The following is a 7953-nucleotide window of genomic DNA, read 5'->3' as shown; positions in this document are numbered from 1 at the left end:
AAAAAGAAATGGAAATGTGAAGTGAGCTTAACAGATCTCTGCAGCCAGATCCTCATCTCTGTTTGAGGCTAGCAGCTCAAGCCGCTGCTAGCATAACATACCTGAATATCCAACCAAGCTGTCAACGGTTGAGATGCATTGTGGTTAATGTAAACATCAGGTTTTGATAAGGAAAAAAAATGCATTCGAAGAAAAGATGATGTCAATGTTCCAAATCGCATACTGTTTCTTCTTACCTTTTTTCTACATACTGCAGCTGCCTTTACAAAGTAGGCCTACGTAATGTTGAATACAGTATGCATACAGATGGGACATATTAATTCATCATAACATTTACCTTGAACTTTGACCCTCTTGCTCATATATCAGCTGCGCAGAGGATTGGGGGTCAGAATAGCCAAAAAAGCATGCTGGCTTGCATACTGCAAAATGCGACCGGATGTAGTAGGACATCCTGGTATTTTTTGGCATGCTGCATTTGACATACTATGTATTGGGACATACTAAATCTTTTTTATGGCATACTAAATAGCATATGGGTATTGGAACGCACAGCAAATCTCTGGTTTTGCTGCATTTTCGAAACTGTCCATCTTGAGTCTGACAATGTTACGGGAGTGTGATGTTAAGAGCTGTTGTTTAGAGAATTACCACCCGACTCTGTAGTTTCCCCTCAGCTGTACAGCGTGTTTTAGGGTCTTTCTGCTGATTCTTTTGGTTATATACAACCTACTTTACTGTTTGGTTCACTCTCACCGCCCTGATTAACCCTGTTTCTAGCCACAGGCAGCTATTTTTGAAAAGCTCTGATAAACCCACTGTACACTATCTGCAACACCAAAGACAAAGTTAGCAACTAGCTGGTGAACATTTTGCCCTTAAAAAACCCAGATATTTCCCTCAGGAGTTGGTGGAGACCAAATAAAATAGGTAGAAATAGGCACATTCTTGCTAACTTGATGATAATATGTCAGTGTTGTGTTTTAAACCTGCTCCGCTGTCCCTGAATGGTAAGAAAGAATATATACTGTATAATAATAGCAGTAGACCCCTCGGGCAATATTTACTCTAGGACAATACTCTAAGACATACGTGTGCAATAGTTTTGCCGACAACTGCTTGGAAAGATTGTTTACTGTAATAATAACCTAACTAACCTGTGTAGCTCACTTTTCCTGCTAGACCTCTGCTTAGTCCTAAACCTGTGTTTGCTCACATTCCCTCTTTAAAGTTCTGCTAAAAGGAATGCAAGTTGTCTTTATAAAGTGCTAAGACTTTCCCTAAATGGTACAAAACCTTGAAGTCATGACTCTATTGACTCTATGACCTCATCTTTCTGGGGTTTTGAGTGGCAGAATGAAATTAACATCTTGTTAATTTCCATCATCACATCTCTGCTGTCTCCCAGAATGAATGGATCATGTGCAGCCTGGCTTAAAGAATCAGTTACTGAGTCAGCTAAATCTGACACAAGATCACAATACCCAGGGCTGAAACGTTAAATTTGGTTGGCAATGGTATTTGAAACAAATTATGCATTTTGTTGTAAGCTTCATTTTTATACAGTTGGAGCATTTCCACACAATGTCAATGTGTCATCCGGTGATTATGGATACTCCTGCACTCTCCTCTCTGCAGGACTCTGCCAGCTTATTCCACTTTTCTCTGCTACTCATCGCTCTCCTCATTATATTTCTCTGCTGCGACTTTACTTGACATATATCAGTTGAAAAAGAACACAAAAGGGCAAACATCTCACAGACAGATATCAGATTGGTGTGTTCCCTGCAGAGACGTTCCTTAGCTCTGCTCTTGACAGATGAATAACAAGCTGAGAATCTTTTGACTTTGGTGCGATTGAAGGTCCGTCCCGGCTCTTTTTGATTTCGCTCAGCAGGCAGGTGCCGGACTGCACGGCCTCGGAGGCCCCGAGCAGCTGCATGCGGTGGCTCGGAAAGGTGCGACCTTCAGGCAAGTTCAGGCTTGTGGGATGTGGGCGCTCATAGGTGGCCTGCCTGGCTGGTCAACACTTCAATAGACACCTGCGGTTCTCTCTTGGTGCCATCTCATTCGCTCTTTTTTGGTTCAGTGGAGAGTGATTACAGGGGAGAGAGAGAGAGAGAACGGCATGGATGGGGAGATGGGGAAAAAGAGGAGTAGCAGAGATCAGAGACACAGGGGGATGTAGGGAGCAGCTAGAGAGATGGACAAAGTGATGCAAAGAAAGGTTAATCTAAAAACAGACAGGACAAACACAGTGGAGACATAATGCAAATAAAATAGGTCCTAAAATGGAACCTGGGGATACACTGCAAGTTATACAAGTAGCAGAAGACGATATAAATAATGAGTCATTACTGAAATTTATGTAGATAAGAAATAATGCGAAGAGCATCCCTGCCTGGAATTTGTCCATTTTGTTTGTTATAAAAAGATGTGAGAAGACTTCTTTTTCCAGGACCTGAGATAAAAAATATCTAAAACAGTTCTCGTAGTGAACTGTTTAGCTGTAAAATGAGAAAGTTTGCTCCGGCTGGTGGGCGGTGCTTGGTATTTCCTCAACAGATCTCAACATAGCTGCCAGTACACTACAAGATGTTTCTGAAAACATTTGAGGCGAGAAATAGGCATTACAGTAACAGAATATTGATTCATATATGATCAACGTTGCCTAGTTTGACCGTTTGATCGGAGTTTGCGATTGATTGACAGCTGCTCAGAGACGGCAGGCTTCAGCTTGGCTCTGATTGGTTGTTTTCCTCCGTTCTGTAAAATCTTGCAGATGCCATTAGGAGCACCGGAGGACACAGAGGCACATGATTTTTTTCAGATTACCTGTCTCATTCATTACTGTCAGGATATATACTGACCGTTTTATAAAAATAACTTTTTTTTATCGTATTTGCTCCAATTCTACGCACTGCTGCTTTAAGCAGAACTCTTGGTTGAATGCTTGAAGGAGGATGGGAACGAATTTATTTGAGCTGGTTAATAAAAGAGAAAGTAAAGATGTTTCTAAAAGGTGGGATGAGGAGGAAGGTTCGGGAGTCACAGTGCAGCACCTGGGAGACAGATCAACACCTTGCGTACATGTTGCCCAGTCATGGTGACCATGGGGACAGCTGCGTTTCAACACGGAGGAACTGGCTTTATTCTTTCAAGGCTGTTGTTTATTATGTTACCACTACATTGCTTACACAGTGGATGGAGTCGGGTGTGTGAGAGAGTGCATCCCTTTTGTTAGAAGAAGTTAAGCATTTCACAATGACTTACTGCCTGATTGTGCTGTCTCATTGTGAACATCGCATTTATTTTCGCCATCAGTTCCTCCTTTTTCTTTCACAAGTCAGCCTTGAAAGCTGGCTCGCTATTAACGTTAGCCTCCAGAGAATAGATGGGTACACTGATAATTACACAATAAACATCCCCTAGTTTATCACATTTTGTGTATGCATGCACCTGCCTTAACCTTTGCGTTCCTGAGCACCGTGCAGTTCAAGCCCATAGAGGAGGAAAGCATGCATGACGGCTTTGTGAGCTTTCTGACATGCTGAGATACTCTCCAGCGCAAACGTAATTATGGCCTGACAGCGGGCATGAGGCCCTCACAAAGGCCCGATAATCAGAAGCTGGTGATCGGAGCATGCAGCTCATGACCAGGAGAGGCAGTGACGCTGAAAAGTAATTAAAGGCGCCCGCAGAGTAGAGCCATGCAAACTGAACTCCCAGCTTGCTGCAACACCCCTTTCTCGACTTCTCGCTGTTCTATTATTCTCTCTCGCTCCTTTTCCCTTCTCATTCTTGTTTCATTTTCTCTCACATCCTGCTGCTGCTGCTGCTTCATTTTAGTCTGTTCCCTCCCTCCTAACCCTCGGCTATCCTGCCCTAAACTCCTGTCTTGCTTTTTTTTCCCCATCTGTCCATCATTCCTCCACCCTGTGAGTGTTTTTCTCCTCTCCATCCATCACCCAATGACTCATAAACGCAGCAGCTACCTGTTATGTGCAAAAGCAGTGAATAAATAGACCACGGGATGCCTCAACCCTTTGCCACACACAAACATGCTCGTTCAAAAACAGAGCGTTAAATCAAGTTTACCCGAAGCTTTATTTCACAGTGCACTTTTGTCAGTCATTATTGTAGTCATTATGCTACTTTTAAAGGCCATGTAGCTCAAATGCAAAGCCTATGTGTTGGTTCTTTGTGTCCTCATACATGTGCGTACCTGTATCTCTGCATGCATAATTTATTGCCTCATGTATATCCTCCCAGATCTCTCAGATGTGTGACCAATTTTCCTTCTAAAGCGAGCGGCGTCTATCTAATATTACTTGCCGTATGTGCTGCAGAGTGTGAGCTTATCTTCAGCTAAGCCTTTGTGCTATGCAAAGGAGTGAAAGATTACCCTTTTCACTGCTCCCCTGCTCATAACCCCCTGGCTCACCCGTGGGGAGCTCAGAGTAAATGGAGAGAAAGGAAGGAGGCCATTGTGCAACTATGTGGATTGGTGACTTAATCCCTTTTCATGTTTGACATAGTTCGGGCACTGTACACAGACTAGTGTCTATGCTTGTACTGTAACTAATGAAAGGATGTTTAAGAAGGTTTGCGATCACGATTTCCCCCCATTCAGAAACCAGCCAATGAGCGGGGACGTGACACGGTGATGAGCCAACAGAACGAGCATCAGGGGCGAATTAAATCTGAGTGTAGACAGCATGTCAGGGGAGCGAGCGTGTGTGTTTAATCCCTCCCCTGAGGATCAATGAAGTTCAGTTCAATTACAAGCAGCATGCTTGTCATATTGTCATAAGTACAAGCATGTGAAGCACACTTAGAGCGATGTGCTCAACGGTGGAAGGGGTATTCAGATTCTTTGCTTAAGTTAAAGTTGGAGTACTACAATTGAAAGATGAACATACTCTAGTTGAGCATTTGGCAACAAGATAGTAACCTTTGCTTGAGACCAATACAGTGAAATGGAGAGTGGATATTGACTTACTTTACCAGGTGGCCAGTCTGAACCTTACGTTCCCTATATCAACTTTATAATGTGATAACATATGTCAATGTTGTAGGCTTACTTTAGGTAGAAAAAGTTAAACTAGGCCTACTCACAGGGACGCTGTAAGTCAGTCAGAGTTGCTGGTGTTGAGAGAAAGTCTATATAATGACGTCATACTGAATGCTGTGCGACATTCATATTTTTTGCTTTATTTTGAAAGGCAAGGATGATTTATATTTCATAGTTATTAACAACATTTCACATAGTTTTTAAGAGTTTAGGTGCTGTGCAGCAGTTGGGGTATGGCGAGTGGGGGGGTTTAGGGCACTATTCCTACAGGGTTAGTAGGAACAATACAGTTATCAATACTGATTATATTCTTTAGAGGTATCAATAAGACATTTATGTAAGGGATAATGTACAGCGAGCCGGTCATTGTTGTGAAAGAAACCCCGATAGGGCGATGCCACATCCCGAGACGGAGCGGAGCGGTCTCTCATCACCCTGAAGGGGTTTCTTTCACAACAATGACCCGCTAGCTGTACATTATCCCGCTTATTACGCGGCTACTTACTTAAGAAATCAATAATTTGACACAAAAACTGTCCACCAGAGACCGACATAGCAACAGTCTGCTATAAAGAAATAACAGACCGTAGAACGTCTTAATTGACCAATCAGAATCAAGTATTCAACAAAGCCGTGTAATAAATGTCCATAATAGTATCTGTATTTCTAGTATATACTTTGTTATAAAACAATCTAAAGCCCTGCATCATGTTATGTGCTAAGAAAGTGTACATTTCCCAGAAGTGTAAGTATGTTAACATGGCTGCATTACTACTAACTTGACGAATTTAATATTGCAGTTCTTGACAGTGACCACTAGAGGGCAGTGAACACTCGTGATTTTAAATACACAGGTCATCTCTTTGCTACTGTTAATCCCTTGCAGCTTCTTCTCAACACAATACGGGAAATACAAAGGAAAACACTATTGGGATGTTGTGTTTCTTTTCCTTTATGTATACAAAATAATTTAAAAAAATGCTGTATAGCATTAAATAATTAGTACAAAATACTGTGTATTTGTCATGTTATTATTGTTTATGGCCAATCATATATCATAATATCTGCATTGACGCTACTTTGACTAATTTCTCAGTTCCTCGCTGTCACCACAAGAGGGTAGCAAACACCCGTAATTTTAAATACACAGATCAACATCTCCTAGCAGCAACATAGAGGTAGACTCAGGAGCTAATAATGCTTTAAAAAAAAAAAAATTATGACTTATGACTTTATTCTCGTAATATTACGACTTTTTTTCTCGTCAAGTTATGACTTTATTCTCTCAAAGTTATGACTTTATTCTCGTAATATTACAACTTTTTTCTCGCAAAAGTTATGATTTTATTCTTGCAATATTACGACTTTTTTTCTCATAAAGTTATGACTTTATTCTGGAAATCTCAGATGTTTTTTCCCTCAATGTGGCCCTAATACTCCGTAGTACATTTGCACTTTGACCCTCACTGCATTAGACTTATATACTGTATACTTAGACTATAAACTGTCTTACCTTCATTACAATGATCAAATGTTTTGCTGCTACAGACACATTTTTTCTTTTTTTTTGTGCCTAAAATGTCTCTTTTGACAGTAAAGGTTGCTGACCCCTGCACTAGCAGGTAAGGTTAGAGACTCTAGATATGCACAACAATGCAATTCTATTTCAGATGTTCTTAGGGTTAGGATGGTACAGTTAGCATTGTTGTATCTCAGCCTAATTTTAAAAAAAGTTGCATCCATCTAACTTTACCTTTAATTAAGCAGGAATGTCAGGCACCACCCGGCCGGTACGCCAAGTGACACAAATCAAACACACCTACGATGTTGCGCGTCATCAACACAGGTGGTTCATTGAACCTGGAGCAGATTGAGGACCAAAGACTCACAGAATAACGTTCAGACAGGTGAGTACAATGACAAACCGGTTTATCGTTGTAACTCATGTAACCTAGGCTACAGATGAGAGCACTAGCAACCACCACGTTGCCTAGTAACGTAGCCTAGCGTTTGTATGCTGCTAAGGTGTGTAAAACCGTCTTTTTGCTTTAATATGTGTGTTTTGTAGCTGTCGCTGTGAAGTTTATATTGTTTTTACACCTCCGTGTTGTTGTTGCTTTGGTGATGTTTTATTCTGCGCTTGGTTCTATAGAAAGTGCCAGATTATTTAATTTCTGTGGCCTAATGATGCTTTTGCTGCACACCTGTCTTCCATAGACAGACTTTTTAATGTCTAATTGTCTGTGTTTTGTCTCTTGGTTAATTCTAGCAAAGCTTCACTGAGGAAGGTTGTTGTAGGCCTATATTTATAGTTGATAATCAGTTGTATGAACAGGCTGCAAAGTGCTGTCTACAGAATTTATTGTTGGTTTGGGCATCAGGGGCCATGATGCTGATGTTGTTCCACTAGACCAGGGGTCAGCAACCTGAGGCTCTTCAGCTCCTCTCCAGTGGCTCCCTGTGGATTTATAAAAATGGAAATGAATAACTGTTGTTTTGTTTACATTTTCATTTTTATTTATCATTGTTGTAGGTCTATGGTACCACGGTACGAATGAGTATTAGGGCCACATTGACGAAAAAATAAATCAATCTGAGATTTCGAAAATAAAGTCATAATATAATGAGAAAAAAAGTCAAAAGTTCATGAGAAAAAAAGTTGTAATATTTTGACAATAAAGTCATAGTATTACGAGAATAAAGTCACAAGTTTATGAAAAAAAAGTAGTAATATTATGAGAATAAAGTCATAAGTTTAAGAGAAAAAAGTGGTAGTATCGTGAGAATAAAGTCAATATTACAAAGTAGTAATTTTACGAGTTATTTTCTTTTTTTCTCGTTAAGTTATGACTTTATTCTTGTAATATTACAATTTTTTT

General features: G+C 40.5%; 1 long non-coding RNA gene across 2 annotated transcripts; it reads right to left on the bottom strand.

The window, feature by feature from the left end:
• Window positions 1–1538: 1538 nt before the first annotated feature.
• LOC119503435 lies at window positions 1539–6995 on the bottom strand. 2 transcript variants are annotated; one of them, XR_005210314.1, is made up of 2 exons: window positions 6894–6995; window positions 1539–2195 (listed from the first exon to the last, which is right to left on the bottom strand). It is a non-coding gene; the product is annotated as an uncharacterized LOC119503435 (long non-coding RNA). The 2 variants fall into 2 exon arrangements; XR_005210313.1 differs by having other exon boundaries at window positions 6828–6965.
• Between the last annotated feature and the right edge of the window lie 958 nt (window positions 6996–7953).

The sequence above is a fragment of the Sebastes umbrosus genome, chromosome 15 (genome assembly GCF_015220745.1).
Source record: "Sebastes umbrosus isolate fSebUmb1 chromosome 15, fSebUmb1.pri, whole genome shotgun sequence".
In the NCBI taxonomy this organism is placed as follows: domain Eukaryota; kingdom Metazoa; phylum Chordata; class Actinopteri; order Perciformes; family Sebastidae; genus Sebastes; species Sebastes umbrosus.
Note: the sequence above shows the minus strand (reverse complement) of the source record. Positions and strands in the feature narration are given on the sequence as shown.